The sequence below is a fragment of the Seriola dumerili genome, unplaced genomic scaffold (genome assembly GCF_002260705.1).
Source record: "Seriola dumerili isolate Sdu_G_001 unplaced genomic scaffold, Sdu_1.0 BDQW01000016.1, whole genome shotgun sequence".
NCBI lineage: Eukaryota > Metazoa > Chordata > Actinopteri > Carangiformes > Carangidae > Seriola > Seriola dumerili.
Window position 1 is genome coordinate 601,577 of NW_019174271.1, and position 19,772 is coordinate 621,348.

Genomic DNA, 19,772 nt, shown 5'->3' on the forward strand with positions numbered 1-19,772 from the left:
TCTCTCCCATCAGCACCCCCCCATTCCTGTGCTAGGGTGGTATGACCTGCTGGATTACAAAACAGCCCTCCCATGTGTCTGCCTGTTCTCTGTGCCAGCTGAGAGACAGCGATACCAAGCTCCTGGAGCGCTGGTGAGGGTGACAGAGAGGAGGAGAAGAAAAAGATGAGAGAGGGAGGGAGGGAGAGAGATGAGTGGAGGAGAAAAAGTGAGGAAAAGAAGCAGAGCAAGGGGAGTGAGGGAAAGAAGAAAGAAAGAGGGACAAAGGTGACAGAATAGGGAGGAAGAGAGCGAGACAGGAAGGATGGAGATGACACGGAGAGACAGAAGCGGTAGAAAAGAAGGAGAGAGTGAGTCAGCGGAGGAGAGGAGGGAGTTTTGAGTGATAGCGAACAGACTGTAGATGAAAGCTGAAAGAGGAGTGGGACACTGAGAAGCATCAGCGCTGTCAGAGCATGTTCAGCCCTCAGGGACAGCCGGGGGTAACTCACACACGCACACACACACACACACACACACACCAGCGTGCCACACATGCATGTGCATCCAATACACACACACACTCATTCATGCATTTACACACCACAGCATCTTAATGTATGTCTAACACAGCCCTCTCTGTGAGGCCTGCAGGCCGAGTATCACACAGAGCAGACACTTGAACCGACAGTCTTTGGATAAAGTAGAAAACATGTATTTCTAGTAAACACTGTCCCGGTTAGTGGTGCAGGTGAAAAGCTCCGTGGCACTTTTAAAGGAAGATGTCACCTCCTTAACTAGACTTTAAGACTTCCAAACTGGACCTCACAGTGTTTCCTGCGCTTTTACACCCTCTTCCTCTTTGTCCGCCGAGCGCAGTTCGGGCCGGGCCATTTTTTATAACATAATAAGAGATAAGAGAGGCTGATGAAGAGCGGAGTCGTCAGCGGTTACAGATAATGGCGCAGAGAGAGCCGCCTTGGCTTTGTGGAATCAATTTCATATGATGTCTGACAGGCTGTCATGGAATCATTATGCAACCCCCAGAGACAAAGAGATGCTTTAAGAAGCTGCTGCTGTGTGTGTGTGTGTGTGTGTGTGTGTTTGGGTTGTACTTCTGCTTGCACATTCCTGCAGCACACAATCGTCCTCTCATTTTCAGCACAAACAGCTCAATTCCAAAATAACCAAGCAATTGGGCCCTAAACTGGGTTAGAGCAGCCATTCAAGGAACTTTCCAGCAGGAGGCCAGAGGAGATGAATTTCCTCCAGGCTACGAGAGAGAGAGAGACAGAGACAGAGAGAGAGACAGAGGCCACAGTCGCAGGCAGCTGTTAGGTTGTTGGTTAGCAGCTCTGTAGATCCAATTGATTCCTGTGCTGGGAGGTGAAGGGTTTCTTAACCCGCTGGAGCCATCAGGATAGAGTGGCTTTTATTGTCTGGATGAGAGAAACTTCCACCAGATTTAGTTGCTTTAACCCCCCCCCCCCCCCCCCCCCCCGAGGGTAGAGGAATTAAAGGGGAGAAGAAGAGAGGATGAGGAGGGGGAGGAGGGGGAGGAGGTGGCGGCGGTGGCGGTGGTGGGCGCAGTCTCACAGGTTGCTCCATAGCAGCCATATTAGTTCCATTACAGGCCCCAGGAGGACAGCTGGGTGACAGAGGTCGTCATGGTGAGGGGGTCATCATGTTAAGTGGTTGTCATGGAGATTGTGGATGTGGCAGTGGTGGAGCTGAGCTGATGGGGACCCCTGTGGACGGGGCTCACCTGGTCTGAAGAGATCATTATGCTCCTTTTTTTTTTTTTTTTTTTTTTTTCCTCTGTGGAATTAAGTCACTTTCTCTTTTTGTGAAGGCTGCACAGGACGAAAAAGGAATTCAGCATCATAAGACAAAGCCATACTGCTGCTGTAAATGCATAGTCCTGAAGAGGTGGGGTCAGTGATTTTTTTTTTCTCACTTTGTCTGAGATTTGTAGCTCGAACAAAAAGCTTTTCCGCCACTGTTATTGACAAAGTATTAACGTGTGTTTCGCTAATTAATCCATAACCAAACTAAATCATGCTCGCATTCAAGGCTGCAGCGCTGTAATGTCTTTAAACAGCTGAATTCACACTGAAACAGAAAGGCGCTTTTGACCCTCTCATGGAGAACGTGGGGTTGTGAGCTTCCTGTCCAGAGGAAACAGGCTGCAGATTTTCTCACAAAAATATTGAAATATGACGGTGGATGGTGTCGAAAATTTCATAGTTGTGCTTATTTGCATTAAACGGCGCAGACGGGAGGAGGTGTGTGTGTGTGTGTGTGTGTGTCTCATTAGTAGGCCGGGAGAGAGCAGGTACTCACCCCCCCCCCCCCCCCCCTTAGGTCCGCTCTATCTGGGGTGATATTTCTGGACACTCATACATATTTCCTCTCTCCTCTTGTTTTCTCTCCAACCTTTATCGTAGAGGAGATCAGTCCACCACCACCCCCACCACCCCTTCATCTAACAGCTTCTTTTATGTGCTAATAATTGCCCAAGGCATTGACACTGATATCGTATTAGTTTATGTATTTGGACTTCTGTTTGGCCCACAGGCCTAAGCGTTCTCACATGCCAGCAAGCAGGCAATAATTTGAATATCTAAGCACACAAAGCAGTTACTGTGTGCTACCATGTAACGCAACAAAACCCCCACAGCTGTGAATCATTATCAACACATACAAACACCCACTGTAAAAATTAGAATATCTCTCATTAGTTCATCTCATTCTGATGTCTGGAAGAAAACAAAGTTGGTGGAAAAGCTGCAGGTAAATTTAGCGAAGTGTAATTCTACATCGAAGCAGGCGTTTCGCAAAAAAAAAACTCCACGTCCCCAGTTCAATTTGTTTTTTGTTTAATTTGATCAGCGGTAATTCAATCTGCTGCTCTTGCTGAATGCTTGGTCATCCTTCCCCGTCTCCAGGAGCCTGCGAGGCGCCAGCCGTGTTAGCCGGGGCTGCGGTTTCTCTCTGCAGAGGATAATGTGAGGATACAAGCAGTATCATCTCACAGCGAGCCGCTCCTCCTGTTTCATGTAGCAGCGTCGGGCGCTGACCCTGAGTCTGTGTGTGTGAGTCGGCCATCGAAGCAGAGGAGTGTATAGTGTCCGTTCGGTGTGTGTGCGAGGGCCCTTGGGTGTGGCATTCACTGACAAAAAAAACTCCTAACACAGCGACGCGTTCGTGTGAACGCGGTGAAATACCAGAACATTTCATCTTTTATAAGATTTTACCACAGCCTCCTCATGACAGCTGATTTTTTTTTTTTTTAAAGCTCTTATCAAATGTGTGTGTGTGTAACTGCGTATGTTTGATTGCTTCTAAAATAAATAAAAAATGCATAGACACACACAGGAAGTGTATTTTCAAACAGGATCATTTTAGTTTAATTTTAGTGAATTTCATATCATGTATAATTAGTAAATAGGTGTTTGAGGAATAAACTTAAACTCAGGTTCTTTTCAATCTGAAAAGTCAAAGAAGTTTTGACATTCTTATCCTTTATTTTGTGTAAAAACACGTGCTGGTCATCGCTGCTCTGACATACTTCAATGTGAGTTTGGTCATTTTATTCCAACAATAGGAATCATCATCTACACCACATGAGACACTGTTTTTCAAGGTATTTTTAAGTAATTTCCTCAGAAGAAAATGCATTTATTTTACATGTTTATGTAACATCTGGTACATGTTCTACACATGTTACGTACATATGAATGAGGTGTGGTTGAAATCTTTGGTAAAAGCTCATAAAGGGACCTAGGGATTTTTTTTTTTTTTTTTTTTTGGGGGGGTCAAACTAGATTTCTATTGTTTTAAGGGAACACAGCCTGAAACTGAACATATGAGGTCTCAGTTTGCCAAAATTTCATCTAGATTTCTTGTGCACATTTTCCCTCTTGAAAAAAACATTCTATCTACATTATATACAGACGACCAACAGCATTTCTGAACAATGTTGAATTTACTCTTTGTGACTGAAAAAATCTGAATTCAAAATGTAAATGACACTAAATCATTCTCTAAAGGCCAAACCACCCTGATAGTTACACTTGACTAGAGTATTCTAGCTCAACACATGAAATTCAAATGTTTTCAAATTAAAACCCAAGAAGTCTACATAGGTTTGCCACAAAAAATTTAGCTTTTTTTTTCACCTCTCTCTGAAAAAGCTGGTGTTTTTGTGTTCTGTTAATTAATTTATTCATTGTCAGATGACTGATTCCAGGGTGGAATATTAACTTTAACACTCTGGACATCTGTTTCAGTAAAAAAAACATTTAAAGTGGAAATGAGCTTTTGTCACACATCCTAAAAAAAAAACCATACCATGATATGTTAGCATGCCTTAGGGTTAGCATCCAGCACACATTAGCAACACAAATATGAAATGTTATTTTTCCATCATTTTTCCATTTAAAAAACACATGAACTGTTTGGAAATAATAACCAGTAAATAATATTTAGAACACATGACCCTGACTTCTGAAGCTTGCTTATCTTTAGCCTCACACTTCGCTGTTACATGACCGTCTCTATAGCAACCAGGCATATCAAAAAGGAACTTACTTAATTACCGTTTACATATACACACAGGTTATGGAAATACTAATATGTAATATGTTTATCATTTGTATTTCAGGTTAGGTTTTTACCATATAAACATTTAATTCTAAAGTATGCAGACAAAAACAATGTATAAACTCATGTATAAAATGTTTAACATGACAAAAACGAGCTTTCAATATTTAAAAAAAATATTTTTAATATAAATTAGTAAGAAAATGGGAATAGGAATAGGTTTTGCTTTTTCTATCAGGTCTAGATTTACACAAACACCGGTCCATGAAGGCACCGGAGGTAACGACAGTGTGATGTTTAACTCAGCCTTTAACACTGTTTTACTTCCTGCTGCATTTACCTGCAGCTGAAAACACAGTGAAAGTCCAACAAAATAATTTAGTTCACACATCAGACCATCGTCACTTAGTGTGTGTTACTTATAAATGTAATTAGATTTTCATTGAGTGTTTTCACACATCACTTTTCTGACTTGTTTTAAATGTGTTGAAAAATTTGTTTGAATTCCAGTTCCATTATTACAAATGTGACTTCAGTTTCACCTTTTAATTTAATTTAATTACATATCATCTGAAAACGACAGTTTAACAAAACTATTAAGGAGGTTATGAAAGCATATCAGACTGACACCTTGTTAATGCTCATTACAGGATTATATGGAACAAATGTGCAAATTAACAAATAAAGTAATTATAATAAAATTAATTTTCTTATGTGTGTGTGTGTGTGTGTGTGTGTGTATGTGTGGTGTATGTGTGTATTCTTGATTAGTTGGACAGTCTCTGTCTCTGTTTTGTGTCTCACTCACACACACACACACACATACATTTGCATTTTCGCCGTCAGACACTCTTGTTAAAGATGGTAGTGTGATTGTTTTTAAGATTTACGTCAGTGCCGCTGTGAGTCATCTCACTCAGAGAGCACATACAGCCCTGTCTGCGACTTGGCTGGACTCAACGCTGCAGTCAGCAGAAAGTCACCCAGACTGGCCCGGTTCAGACCGGCACAGCTCCCAAAAGCGTGATGTCTCCAAATCGCCATAAACTAAAACATTCATCAGCTTCCTTTTCTTGTGTGACGTTTGTGTAATCAGCAGAAAGTAGCCGTGCCCGTAGTGAAAACACCTCCTCTGCCTCTTTTTTAAAGAGATTCTGGCCCAGCTCGGGCCGATGGACTTTGATTCCTCACGTGTCCTCATCAGCCCTGTGTTAGAACACCCACCAGCTTCCTATCCTGTAGTAATGGCACCATTACCAGCCATCAATAATGCAGAGGGGCTAAGTACATGTAGCCACACTGCCCCTCGGGACTAATAGAGCGGATGTGAGAGCTGTTTCCTCCCCGATGGCTGAGCAGAACGAGGGGTTGTAAAGGTGCCTGTTTGTTTATCCTAACACCTAACCCCCTCTGGCTAAACACACACACACACACACACACACACACACACACACACACACATAGGGGCACGGAGCTGCTGCGTTACTACAGCACATAGAGGTATATACCCAAAATACACAGCGGACATCATCACAGCATGGTGCACAAACGCACAGTGTACGCAAAAGGGCTGATAAGGAGCAGGGACTGGAAAGACACCACATGCTCTCACATGCATGCATACGAGGCGCATCACACACACATCACATGATCACATGATCTGTGAGTGAGTCTTTGTGTGCAGTTTGCTGTGAGCATATAGGAGTGGAGGACGTGTGTGTGTGTGTGTGTGTGTGTGTGATGGAATTCCTGGAGTAGACGGAGGCTGAAACAAGGTAGACTGTTGATGCTGCATGTTTTTTATCCAGACACTGTGAAAAAAGTGAGTGTGTGTGTGTGTGTGTGTGTGTGTGTGTGTGTGTGTGTGAGAGAGAGAGAGAGAAAGAGAGAGAGAGAGTGCTACTCCTACATGTTGCCATCCAAACAGAGCTACGCATCAGTGTGGGAGGGGTTATGAGAACAATGATGGGTTCTCGTCTCTTTCCCTCCTCGCACACGGTGTGTTTGAGCGCGTGGGAGCACATGTGTGATGACCGTGTGTGTGTGTGTGTGTGTGTGTGTGTGTGTGTGTGCGTGCGTGCGTGCGTGCGTGCGTGTGTGTGAAGAGTGGGAGAGACTCTTTGGCTGTGGAACTGAAAGGTAAGCCCTTTTTTTTTTTGTCTTTGTGTTTCTGGATTCCTTCAGTGTTTGGCTGCATCGTGTCAGTGATTTATTGGAATTATTTTGTATTTAATTTCTTTTTTACTTCCTCTTTTTGCTCAGAAACATTTGAATTCTAACCATTAAAGCGATGAATGATCACTGTACACTCATATTTCTTTGTTCCCATTGCCTGACTTCCTGTTAGCGCGCGCTGAGCTTTCTCTACTTTGAGCACTTGGGTACTTAGTGTGGCTAAGCGGGTTTGAATACATTAAAGAGCTTATTGGCTCATAGTAACTCCATCATCCACACCTACCATTTGTTATGTGTCAGTCTGATGTGTGTGTATATTGGCTGTGGGCAACGAGCAGCCCTCAGAAAAGCCCCAGAGATAACGCACCCTCAGTCCCAATTTGTCAAAACAGTTTACAACAGGGTTCCCTCAGGATACACCCTCCATTTCACATTGTCTTCCCACACACACACACACACACACACACACACACACACACACACACACACAGGGGCACAGTCAGAGCTGCACACATGCAGAATCAGATGTAGTGCATATGTATGCATCCTACACAGCAGTGGCAGCATTTCCATATCAAAGATTGTCTCCCACCAAAGGAGCTGTAATGGGCGGTAAACTTTCTATTATAATTTGTTGCTAGTTAATATTAGCTCCCGGCTGTGCGCTGGATGACATGTGAGGGACAGGGAGGAAGAGCAGGAGGAGGGAGGAAGGAGGAGAGAGAAACTGGAGAGAGAAGANCACACACACACACACACACACACACACACACACTCTCATCAGGACCACTTCTGATTGGCTTAAACTAGGCTTCATGCTGATGCAGCCACGGTTAATCAATGCTTTTTAAACTTGGTTGTTCGTCATCTGTCGTTCATGTTTCTGATTAGAGAGAGAATTTGCACTAAACCGTGATGTTGCTTTAAGAGCAGCTGTACGAGACCTTTTACTCTCAGACAAAAGAGAATGGTTTTGACTCCAGAGAGCATGTCAGAGACTTCTCCTTCTGAGGCCATGTGTCTCCACTCNAAGAGGGTGAAAGGTAAAGGGTCGTGATGAAAATGAAGGGAGAGGACAGAGGAGTGAAAGAAATAGAGCACAAAGGAGTCAGAGTGAAGGAGAGAGGAGGAGAGAGTCAGTGTGGAGGATTTCACACGGCTGGTTGCTTCCTTCAGACAGAACCCCCACCACCCCCACCCCCCACCCCNCACTCCGGGCCTGACACTCCACATCCCCCCACTCAAAACACACACACACACACAGACCAGACCACATCTCTGTCCTCCCTCCCCCCCAGCCTGGGCGTACGGACGGCAGGCAGGCCGGCGTAGCGGCCCTTTGTTTGACATATAGCTGCACACAAAGGCATCCAGACCTGAAACACACACACACACACACACACACACACACACACACACACACACTCTCATCAGGACCACTTCTGATTGGCTTAAACTAGGCTTCATGCTGATGCAGCCACGGTTAATCAATGCTTTTTAAACTTGGTTGTTCGTCATCTGTCGTTCATGTTTCTGATTAGAGAGAGAATTTGCACTAAACCGTGATGTTGCTTTAAGAGCAGCTGTACGAGACCTTTTACTCTCAGACAAAAGAGAATGGTTTTGACTCCAGAGAGCATGTCAGAGACTTCTCCTTCTGAGGCCATGTGTCTCCACTCTTGTAGAAAAGCACAGTTTTTAGTGATTTTTTTTTTTTTGTTTGTTTCCAGTTTTGTGGGAGGAAAAGGTTTCGATTCAGAGTAAACGCAGGGGAAGCTTGTGGTGCTGTTTGCAGACCTGAACAATGCTCTTTAGTCACAATGAGACCAGAGTAACAAGCTGGGACTAACATGACTGATGCACCAGCAGCTCCTCCTGCTGAAATAAAAGACATGATAAACCCTCACTCATGCCTGTTAGTGTTCCCGTGCCTCAGGACCAGGACTGTGTAAAGTCTCCTGACACGTTTTATGAAAGACTAACCCCACCGTGACAGAGCAGCCATCTTTGTTTACCACCAGCAGACACTTCTTTCTCACAGGAAACTGGACAAGAGACAAAGAAACAGACTGAGAGACAAAGACGGGGAGAAATATGCTTTTTTTTTTTTTCTTTTCTTTTCTTTTTTTTTTTTTTTTTTTACACCTACAGTAAAAGGCTTCTTCCAGATTTCAGTGGGATCTCTTCAATGAGATGACAAGCCTTTTGCAAGAATCTGTGCTAAATGGATTTCACACCACACTCCTCGCAACAGGGGATTTAGGGCGCTGGCGGGCAAGAGAGCAATATCCGCCACCGGAATGTCAGCACTTTCCAATCCGCCATTTGAACTGCAAAACATTATGGAAAACAGTGAACAAGACAGTTCATGGCATTAGCCCCGCTCGGCATGGTCGCGTCCAGAAAACTCAGCAGCAGAGAAATAAAGAATAAAGACGACGGCGACGACGACGCCACGCCGGTTCTTTAACACGATGAAACTAAAAAAGACAGACATGGTTTAAAACCTGGAGTTGTGCGTGAAGTCTGAGGCAGTTCCGTTTATAAAAGCTAAAGTCTCTTTGAATACGGGGGAAGACGAATCTTTGCGTTTTGGAAGTTATTACCACAGCAACCTAATCCCACACACTGCGCTTAGCTTAGCTACTCAGGGGTGGTGGGGGGGGGGGGGGGGTGTGTGCAGCTGAGGGGGAGAAAGAAAGAGGTGAGGCTTTAATTCCAGCTGAGGACGGCAGGTGTGTTAAAACCAGATAAAACCAGACATTAATTGAGTAACAGAGTTTAGCAGAGTTTTTCCAGACATGTGTGTGTGTGTGTGTGTGTGTGTGTGTGCAGACTTGTGAGAGGATTTATGTGTGTGGCCTCACTGTGTCCTCCTCTTCCTCCTTCTATCTTTTTAATTCTGGCTTTCTCTGCTGGTTCTGGCCCTGTTTGGCTGAGTGGTGTCTCACTGGGAGGCTGGAGGGTGAGTGGAGTTGAACCAGGTGCACGATTACATCGAGAACATCGGCATAAAACGGCCCTCTGAAAAAACCTCTTGATCCCAACAGAGACTTGAAATCAGAGGGCTTTGAGAAGCCACTCGTGGGCTTTAAAAAAAAAAAAAAGGTGTTTGTCACTTCCTGGTTCCTCGTCCTCAGATTCTCACACGGTTCAGATCACCTCCGAAAAGAGAACAAAGATCGACGTTCTGCGCTGTTCTTCAGAGGAGAACGTGTGTGACAGATCACGTGGTAACTTTCCTGTCCAAGTGATGCAGTGATGCAGTTGAAAGCTAATGCAGTGAGCTATTCAAGGCCGTGTGTGTGTGTGTGTGTGTGTGTGTGTGTGTGTGTGAGCCTTGTGAGGACACATTAGCTTTGGTTTGAGGAGCAGACTGAGGTAATTTTGACTGGACCCTCGAGTCTCATCTTTCTATTCCATCGTCTTTTTTAGGCCACCCTAATTCCACATCCTCATTTCACGGGGAGGAGGAGAGAGATTGTCGAACAGCACTCAGCATGTCTTCAACAAAGATCTGTTGTCATCTGAATGCAGTGCACCTTAAAGTGCTATATATACTTTATATATTAGGCCTGATTGAATATAGCATAGTGACTTTCAGTGGGTTTGAAGGAGCAGTTCACCTCTGTTTGCCCACATTCCATGATATTCAGACACAGGGACTATTTTTTCAGAAGAAATAAGTTCAGGTAAAACTAAAACTAACGAGGTTACTGAGCATAGTCTTAAATGTTCTTTCTTAAACCGTCACAAACTGTTGTGTGGTGGTGGAGGCAGACGTCTCAGAGACAGACATCACAAACCAAAAAACTCTCCAGCGCTGGATTCTGTCAGAGGAAGGTGAAACGGTTCGGATGAACTGATGTTTCAGATTGTTCAGTGTAAAGGACGAACCAGTAGCTAAACTCTCTATGTGTTGATTGTAATTATTTGTCGTGTGTGTTTCCTTTTCATAAATGCGCGCATGTGTGTGTGTGTGTGTGTGTGTGTGTGTGTGGGATCAGTCAGATGATCAGTATTACTTTGGGGATGACAGTACATGTTATGTCATTGACTACATTATAAATATTTTAATTTAATAATAAAGGATGATATATAGAAACAATAGACAGTTAAGTCATTGCATCCAGAGTCGATTCATTCAAATAGCCATTTCAGTACTGCGTTAACAGTGGTGATCTGGTTTCAAATCACTGTTTTCTCACACAGCAGAGTAACTGTGACCTGTCATTTTATAAAGTTCTCATAGTAATGAGTGACTTTAAATGAGTTTTTATTGCATCAGCTGAACACAGATCAACGACACAGACATCTTATATTTTTAGCGGTTCAACATAACAAAGAACACGAGACATATTCTGCTGTAGACTTAAAACAATGTGAAAGGCACAGATGAGGAACACAGACAGTAACAGTGTGTGATGTGTAGGAAATGAGTTTTACAGAGAACAATAATAATTAATGAAATAAATAAAATAAAGGAATTATTAACCTTAGGTACTGTGTGTGATCTTCTTCATGACATAAACATCGGTCTTCACTGGTTCTTTATGTGAAGCTTGTGGCGTTAACCAGAAGACTCTCTTTAGTATATTTTATTTCCTATTAGAAGCAAAATCCTATTTCATTCTGAAATGAAGAGTTTAAAAAAAATAAACATATTCAAAATCCCAAATGTGATGTTGGAGCTTTTTTTTAATTTGTGTGATTCAGTGACCTGAAACCTTACATTCTTTTTCAATTCAGGCTTTTCTTTAACATTCACCTTGTTTTCCAGCAGATGAACAGGCTCTCTTAACACTTGTCAAGTTATTTCAGATGACAGTTTGCTGACAGAATAAGATCTTTAAGAATTTAAATTGTATGGTTAACCGCAATGTCGCAATGTCTGTGCCTTCAGTTTGCTCTGACACCCTGAACCAGAACCTGCACAGACTCCAGACCAGCACCACTGAGAACTGTCTCAGTGCCAAGCCAAAACAGTCGGATTCCATTTAGTCTCCTCTCATGCTTAAATCAATAGCTGTCCGCTCTGCCATTACACCCCAACAACCTCTGCCTCCATTGGTCCAGAGGCAGCGGCTGCTTTCTCCAGAGCCAATCAATGTTGATAATCATAGTCACAGGACACAGAGTGGGAGCTGGCATGATTAACGAGCTTATTATCAACACAGGGCGGACCTCATCACAGCTGCAGCGCCTGGGAGACACACAGTCAATAGGGAGGCAGCAAACACATACACACACACACACACACAGGCTACAGGGACAATACACAGACACAGACACCCTTGATTTAGCATATTCATGGGGACATAATGCATTCCCCAGCTCCTTACCCTCACCTGACCCTGAACCTGAACGCCTCACCATGAACCCTAGAACCAAGTCTGAACCCTCAATCAGCCATTTAAACTTGTTGGGTCCACAAAGCTGTCAGACCCAGCAGGTAAAGTTGGCTGCTGGTTTTCAGACCCTTTGAATATAGTAAAACAAGCCCACACACACACACACACACGCAAACACACCCCAATGTCTGTATGTGGTCAATGACCAATCTTACATGATTTATTGCAAGGACTTAAAAGGTGTGTGTGTGTGTGTGTGTGTGTGTGTGTGTGTGTGTGTGCGTAAGGAGTCACAGTCCAATCTGTGAGACACACCCCAGTGACAATTATTATTGTTAAAGGGAAACAAATGAATTACTCCAACATTTCTTTCTTCCTGCAGACCGGACGTCACAGCTCTGGGTTTTCTACCTGCAGCCCTGGAGTCAGCTGAGAGGTAGGGAGTCACTGCAAACTGTTTACTGCCTGTTTACTGTCTGTTTACCGTCTGTTTCCTTCATCAGTGTGGAGGAAAAGGTCTGATCTTATCGAAATTTGTTCGTTCTTCAGTTTCTTCCTTTCAAATTTCACTCAGAAGTGAAGTGTTAACAGGAAACACAGAAAATTTGAATCAATCTCTCAATTGAAAAATGATATTAGTCATTGTACAAATGAATTACCTTTTAAAGTGGCAGAAAGGAGAGTAAAGTGAGAACAAGACTTCACTGTAGGCAAATACATTTTAATATATTGACATAACTATCTTTCAAATTCAGTCAGAAATAAAATATCAATAAACACGTTTTAGATATTATTTACTATTGTCGCTGTCATGTGAAAACCATATATCTCCAAAGCATCAACTTTCCTGAGCTACGAAAACATCCGTCCCAGCAGCACCAGACGTCAGTGTGACATCAGAAAGACGTTGGGTTCTAACGACTCTTACATCAGACAGAAATGAAAATCCGGTTGACTTCAAAGCCCACCGTTGGCTAACTGATACGCTAACATTTAGCAGATGTTGGGTTTTGCTAATGGCTTGACTGTCAGTATTTTATATGTCAATATATATGACGGTGGCATGAGACGTTTGGAAGACATTGGAAGTGACGGTTATCTGACATCACAACCAAATATTAGCATCTAATGACGTTGGCGGCAGCTGCCTGTCTGCAGCCCTGTTATCAGCTGTGTTCATGTCTTCAGGTAACCCTTTGGGGTTTTAATGAATTAAATAGTACTTTTCTAAATACTCCCTCACCAACTTTGGAAATACCTGTGACATATAGATGCATTTTTTTGTATCTACATGTTACAGGTTATGACCAGACCTCAACTATTAAGACTAAAGAGGTAAAATTGTCCAGCCATTCCTATGGAAATAAACAAAGTTTAGAATAAAGCCTGATTAAAGTGTCAGAACTAGTAATTTCAGGACCCAAGTGCAGATGAAAAAAAAACTGGGCTGGTAGAGTGCAATGATTTATTAAAGAAAAAACACAATCAGTTAGGTGTTTCAGAGAATCTGAAGTCCATAAACAAAATCCAAAACTCAGGAACTAAAAAGGAAAAGAAACTAAAACAGAAAAAGCAACCAGGAAAACTGAGCAGGAGCACGAGACACACAGGAAACTCCACAAAGACAAACAGGGAGCACAGAGACTAAATACACACAAGGGGAGCAGGTAACAAAACACAGGTGTGACACATTAGGGCGGGGCACACAATCACAAAGGCACGAAATTGTCCAAAGACAGGAAGTAAAATAAGAACAGACACAAAAGGAGGTCATTTCAAAGTAAAACAGGAAATAAATAAGAGTCCAAACATAAAAAGTCAAAGTGTCAAAAGTGTCCAAACACAGTTTATAAGGGTCAGATTGTGACATAAAGTCTACACAGCAGAAATGTGTTTATGTTTTTTACACTTTCAGTGGGTCTCCATCCTCCAGACTGCTCACTTTCTAATAATAGATAAATAAAATAATTGTAAAGAATATCATTTATCAATTATTTATGGAGATTGGAGCTCTTATTTATTTTTTCCTATGAATTCCTGATTATTTTATGCATTTTATCAGGATAAAACAAAATATTATATGTGACCTTCATTTTCCAACAAGCCAAACACATTACTCTCTATATGCTCAGCACTGATATACTGAATTACATACTGTTATCCCAAACACAAATGTAATATATGTACATGGTTTGATTTCCATACATGAAATATATGTACATATGAAGTAAAATCATATATGTACATATATGTACATATATATATATATATATATATGTAGACATTACATAGAACCTGTCAGAAATTAGAACAATTTCATATATGTGTAGCTAATACAAACATGTATGCTTATGCTGGACAGAAGATCTCATAATTGGTCCAGAAAATCCAGCAACGTATGGGATGTTGAATGGTTGTGTTCACCACAACCTTAGAAATGTAGGTGTCATGTTCATCCAGTCCCTGTCTCTTGATAATCACGTTAACCATCTCACACGCTCAAAACACAGATCTGTGGCGACCGTGGCCGAGTTGGAGATGATTATTCAGGCTTTTAGTTCTACTGGTTTAGACTATTGTAATGCTCTTTGTACCTGTCTGGATCAAACCTCTATGAATCGTCTCCAAACCGTCCAAAGTGCAGCTGCCCAGCTTTTAATCCGAAATAACAAGAGAACACACATCACAGCAGTTTTATCCTCCCTCCACTGGCTCCCCATCAAATTCCTTATCCATTTTAAAATACTGGTGCTCACCTTTAGAGCCTTGCATGGTCAAACTTAATATATTGCTGACCTCCTCCTCCTCCTTTACACAACAAGTCGGGCTCTCAGGTCTTCTGAGCAAAGATTACTGGCCGTCCCTCGAACCTGCTGTAGGACTCGAGGCGACCGTGCCTTTCAAGCCGTGGCTCCTAAATTATGGAACGCTTTCCTCCAGGCCTTCATTTTTATTCTGACAGGCTTTTGTTTAGTCTATTTGAATACCTCCCCCTTTTATTGTCTAGCTCTTCACTTATTTTATTGCTTTTATTGTCATATTTTAATTAATTTTATTGCTCTTTATTTACTGTACTGCTTTTATTTTGATATTTCTTGAACTTGTGTATGTTTTATGATGTAAAACACTTTGTGATTTTTATCTGTGAAAGATGCTAAAATGTACTTACTTACTAACTGATATATGTTTCATCAATATATATTCATCCCAAAGCCCATCAATATATGTTATATGTAAGTATGAAATATAGACATGTATGTTTAAAATGAATGAGAAGAAGAAATTAATAAGAAAATCATGCATAAAGGCCAAAAAGATTTTTTATGTTTTAAGTATATTGTATTGATAAACTGGCATTTGGATATTTCATATATATTATAAATTTATACCTTTATATGTCCAGAGAATGTATATCTGTCACAGTATATCCCCTTACAGGTGACACACTTTATATGGCAACATCACTCTTGATATAGGGGCATATATATCATATGTTGGGCCTACATTTCTTTATGGGATGTCACAGGAGTTAACCTACATACCAGAAAATTACTGAGAACATTTCCAGGAAATTAGAGAAAGCTAGAAGGAACTCTTTATTTGTATTTCCAATACGTTGATACTGACTTCTCTTCATTCTGAGCGTTCCACAGCCTAAAATGTTTGAGTCGTCTGGTGTGAACCGACCCCGACAATTAAAGCCGTCGTGCACTAGATGCAGATGCTGAGGATCTACTTTTTCTCAGTGTTGTTGACCCACATAGCGTAGTGACCTGTCTCTCTCCTGAGTGTACACCGTCCTCGTCTTCATGCTTCAGTGTGAACATTTTAAATTTCCAGCCAGCGGAGGTGCGTCCTCGAGTCCACTGTGACTAGGCTCCAGCTCACACACACACACACACACACACACAAATCCCAAGGAACGCCACAGCAACCTGGAAATAATCCTGAGCTTTCACTCTCATCCCTGAAAGTTCTCACTTAAAAATTTCCTCAAAACACCAAACAAACTTGTTGGTGAGATAAAGCTCTTGTGTCTGACAATGTTTTAATTAGTTTTCAGTTTCTGGGTTGGATTCAATCTGATAATCCTGCCTCCGCTCACGTGCACCTGTGCTGTAGCCGTGAGTCACCGTATTCAATTTGCATGCGCGCCCTTTTAAGTATTTAGCAGATTACATAATTGCATAAATGCATCAATATAACTTTAGTTACGCAATTCACACGTCCAGCTCCTTGTGGGATTAATCATTTAATCGCTTTCTGACTTCATTTTTCCTCCATCATTTTCACATTAGGATTAATATAACAAGAGCTCCCTCCTTCACCTGGCTCAATCAGCTGAGCTACATTTCAGTCTTATTACAGATCCTATCATTTAATGTGGCCTGGAAATGACTCCAGCCACAGCGTAGCCTAAAGGTAGCTACCTCTGATTTAAATTACTCTGCAGGAAGGATTATAAGAGTGACACACATTTTTGGGACGTTGAGCCTCCGAGTTCACGTGGAAGCTAATTAGGAAAAGCAACAATTTAATAGGTGCTGGTAATTTGGCACCACTGGCTCTGCAGATGATGACTCAATTTGAGAGAGAGAGAGAGAGAGAGAGAGAGAGAGAGAGATGGGATGCTCAGCGGCACCACCGTGCACGGGAGGAGAGGTGATGGTACAAGTCAGTCAGAGCAACATACTACATTTCCCTTCTATATGAGTGTGTCTTTCCTCTTTTCTCCCTTTACATCCACCTCGCTCTTCCTCCACCTCTTCATCTGTCGCTTTCTACTTGCATCCTCCCTCCCTCCCTCCCTCCCTCTTCCTGTCTGTCTATCCGTGGATGCCAGCTGGTTCAGTGCTGCTGCAGTGTGCCACGCCTGCCAAACATCCAGTCAAAGACGAACTAGTGTAGAATCACCGCTCCTCTTTCCTCTCTGCAGCTGCAACAAAATGGCTCCACCATGGTGAAATTAAAGAGGCTCCGCAGCCTTTAAGTCACCTGCCAGTTCCTTATTGTGCCTCTGATTTGCACTGATTTCAACTAGATCGATTGTTTCATATATCATAGTACATCAAAATAGTTGTACATTAAAAATCTAAAGTTTTGACTTTTTTTCACAGTTTTATCCGCAGCACAGTTTAACTGCCTAGATCACTGATGTAAACTGCTCTGTGTTCTGTATTCACCCGCTGAAGTTAAGTAAACTTCATAAACGTAAGATTCCCTGTTGTGTGAAGTGTTTCCACCCAGGCACCTGCAGGTGAGGTAGCCTAGCTTACATGAAAGGGTCCAAGCGTGACCATTTTTTTCCTCTCAAATGGTGTGGACCTAAAAAGCAGCATCAAATTTCCTCATTTATTTTACTTAAACTCTCATAGATCGTCGAGGTTTCACTCATTTACAGTGATGTCGAGAGCCAGAGAGATACACATAGGTGAACATTCAAAAGAAAGACACACTGAGGTGAGGTGGTTTGCGATCATCGCCTCGAATAGTGCAGAGTTAGTGAGCGCGTCGATCCCGAGAGTGTGTTGTAGATGACTCCATGTGATTGGTGAAGAACAACTAAAGGCAAATGTAAATACACAAAGTAGAAAAGCCTCAAAACAGTAGCACACATCTGAGCTCACTTGATATATTGCTACGCTGTAGAATTCCCCGAAGATACTTTACATCTTATACTTTACCTGGTTCTTTGAAAGACTGTCCTCCTGTACAAAACGAGCCCACAGGTCGTCTGTGCAGCAGGTCATCATGACCCATAGTTAGGTTTTGTTGCTAGGCGACATCTAGAGGTCGTATGATGGGCAGGAGCAAAGGGAATAGTGCGGTGACGTAGTATAAAGAGAGACAAAGTCCACGTCAGGAGGAGGCTGTGGTGGATGGATGAATATGACACAGGAGAGCTGTGTTCCATTCCCATGTGAAACCAGCTGTTTATGTTGCTTCTATTATCCATAACCGTTCGATGAAGTTAACCACGTTGTTATTAGTGTAACCATGACAACAAAGATCGTCTAATGTTGAGGAAGTACTTTTTTGTTATCATTTAAGTTTTTATTAAATTATTTCAATTTTGTTTTGCCTAAATTTAGTCTTTAAAATAACTGGACTGACAGAGCAGATCATGGTGTAACGTTAAACATTTAAAAACATTGACTGACTGACGACATACATCTCATGTATATTGTTTCATTTTTAAAAGGGTCACTAGTTTCCTACAGCAGCTGGGTATTGTAGTTTTAGCGAACATTATTCAGGGAATAGTGAATTTATTGGGGACTATTTTCAGCGGCAGAATGATCCACACATTCAGTGCTCTAGTGAGTATTTGGGGCAACAGGGTGGTGTGTGTGTGTGTGTGTGTGTGTGTGTGTGTGTGTGAGAGAGTCTAAAAAAAACTACTTTGTGTGTGTTCGTGGTGATGTGACACGTCAGCGACACAGTGTGACTCAGTGATGTGTTTTAATAGCTCAGAGGAGTCAGATACATCAGGCTGCGATACACACACACACAGTTCTTGCGAGTGGATCAGTTCATTGTTGGATTTCGTCTTTTCTTGGGATTTGTTGATGTCTGTGTGTCTGCGCCTGTGTCTGTACATGTAGGTACAGTTATTGCATGTGTGTCGCTCCCTCTAAGCCACAGAGACTGTGCTAGCAGCCCATGCAGAGCAGCAGACACAGACCAGTGGCTTCTCCTAATGAGCAGACTGTTGTTGGTTCTGCCGTGGGGACCCAGCTTCAGGCCCGGAACACCCTACGTGATTTTATGAACTAATTAAGCTCTAAAAGTTTCCATCTTCAACTAGAAAGTCAAGATTTATACTGAGCTTAAGGAAAATTACTGCAAGAGAAAAAAATTTTTTCATCCCAAGCTTTCATTTGCATGTGGATACAATCAGTTAAAGGCTCTGACTGGTTCAGGTTTGGACTGTCTACCAGCCCAGAAAAACACAATCTCCTATTTATAGGCATTAATTATTCTTCCTGCTGCTCTGCCTCTGTCCTGATGGGTCTGAAGATACTGTCATCTTCACTTTGGAGAGGAGCTGTGGATCATTTCCAGGCTGATTTACAGATACACACAGACTGGATACTCACAGGTCAATACCAGCTCTTTATTCAAGATTTCAAACTGTGGGTGCAAAACTACTTTCAGATTATTTCCTCAATTAATCAATTAATTGTTTAATCTTTAAAATGTCTTCTTTGTTTTTAATTTGTTTAATTTAGCATGGTAATGTCTTTACGTGTCTTGGTTTCTCTCGAAGATGATATAAGCGGGAGGGAAGCAGAGAGCTCTGACACCGGAACCGCAGATTTGTTTAGTTTAGCAAGGATAACTCTGGGATTTATTTTCCCATGTTTCTGGGTGTAAATGATTGATAGGGAGAACACTATGGACAAGATTCCTACAGAGACGTTTCCGTTAAAGAGTACAACCCCTTTTTGTTAAACCAGAAACAGCCGTTAAAAAACACAGGGAGTTGCTGGTCTACTGCCGCCATTATTGTGTGGTACCTTTCCTGTAAAGGAATGAATACTTCTAGCTGAGAGAAATATATCTATGACATAATCTGCAAAATATCTTTGACAGTGTGAATCTTGTTTATTATTTAGGTAATGAGAATGAATAAGCTTATTTGGGGCTGTTTCATAGCCG

At 42.1% G+C, this 19,772-nt stretch overlaps 1 long non-coding RNA gene across 1 annotated transcript in view; it reads left to right on the forward strand.

Moving 5' to 3' along the window:
- The first annotated feature begins 386 nt into the window (after positions 1-386).
- Positions 387-19,772, forward strand: part of LOC111226010 — a 28,456-nt gene continuing 9,070 nt past the window's right edge. The window contains exons 1-2 of the long non-coding RNA XR_002665286.1: positions 387-482; positions 12,493-12,546. This is a non-coding gene — a long non-coding RNA (uncharacterized LOC111226010). The remainder of the gene's footprint in view (positions 483-12,492; positions 12,547-19,772) is intronic.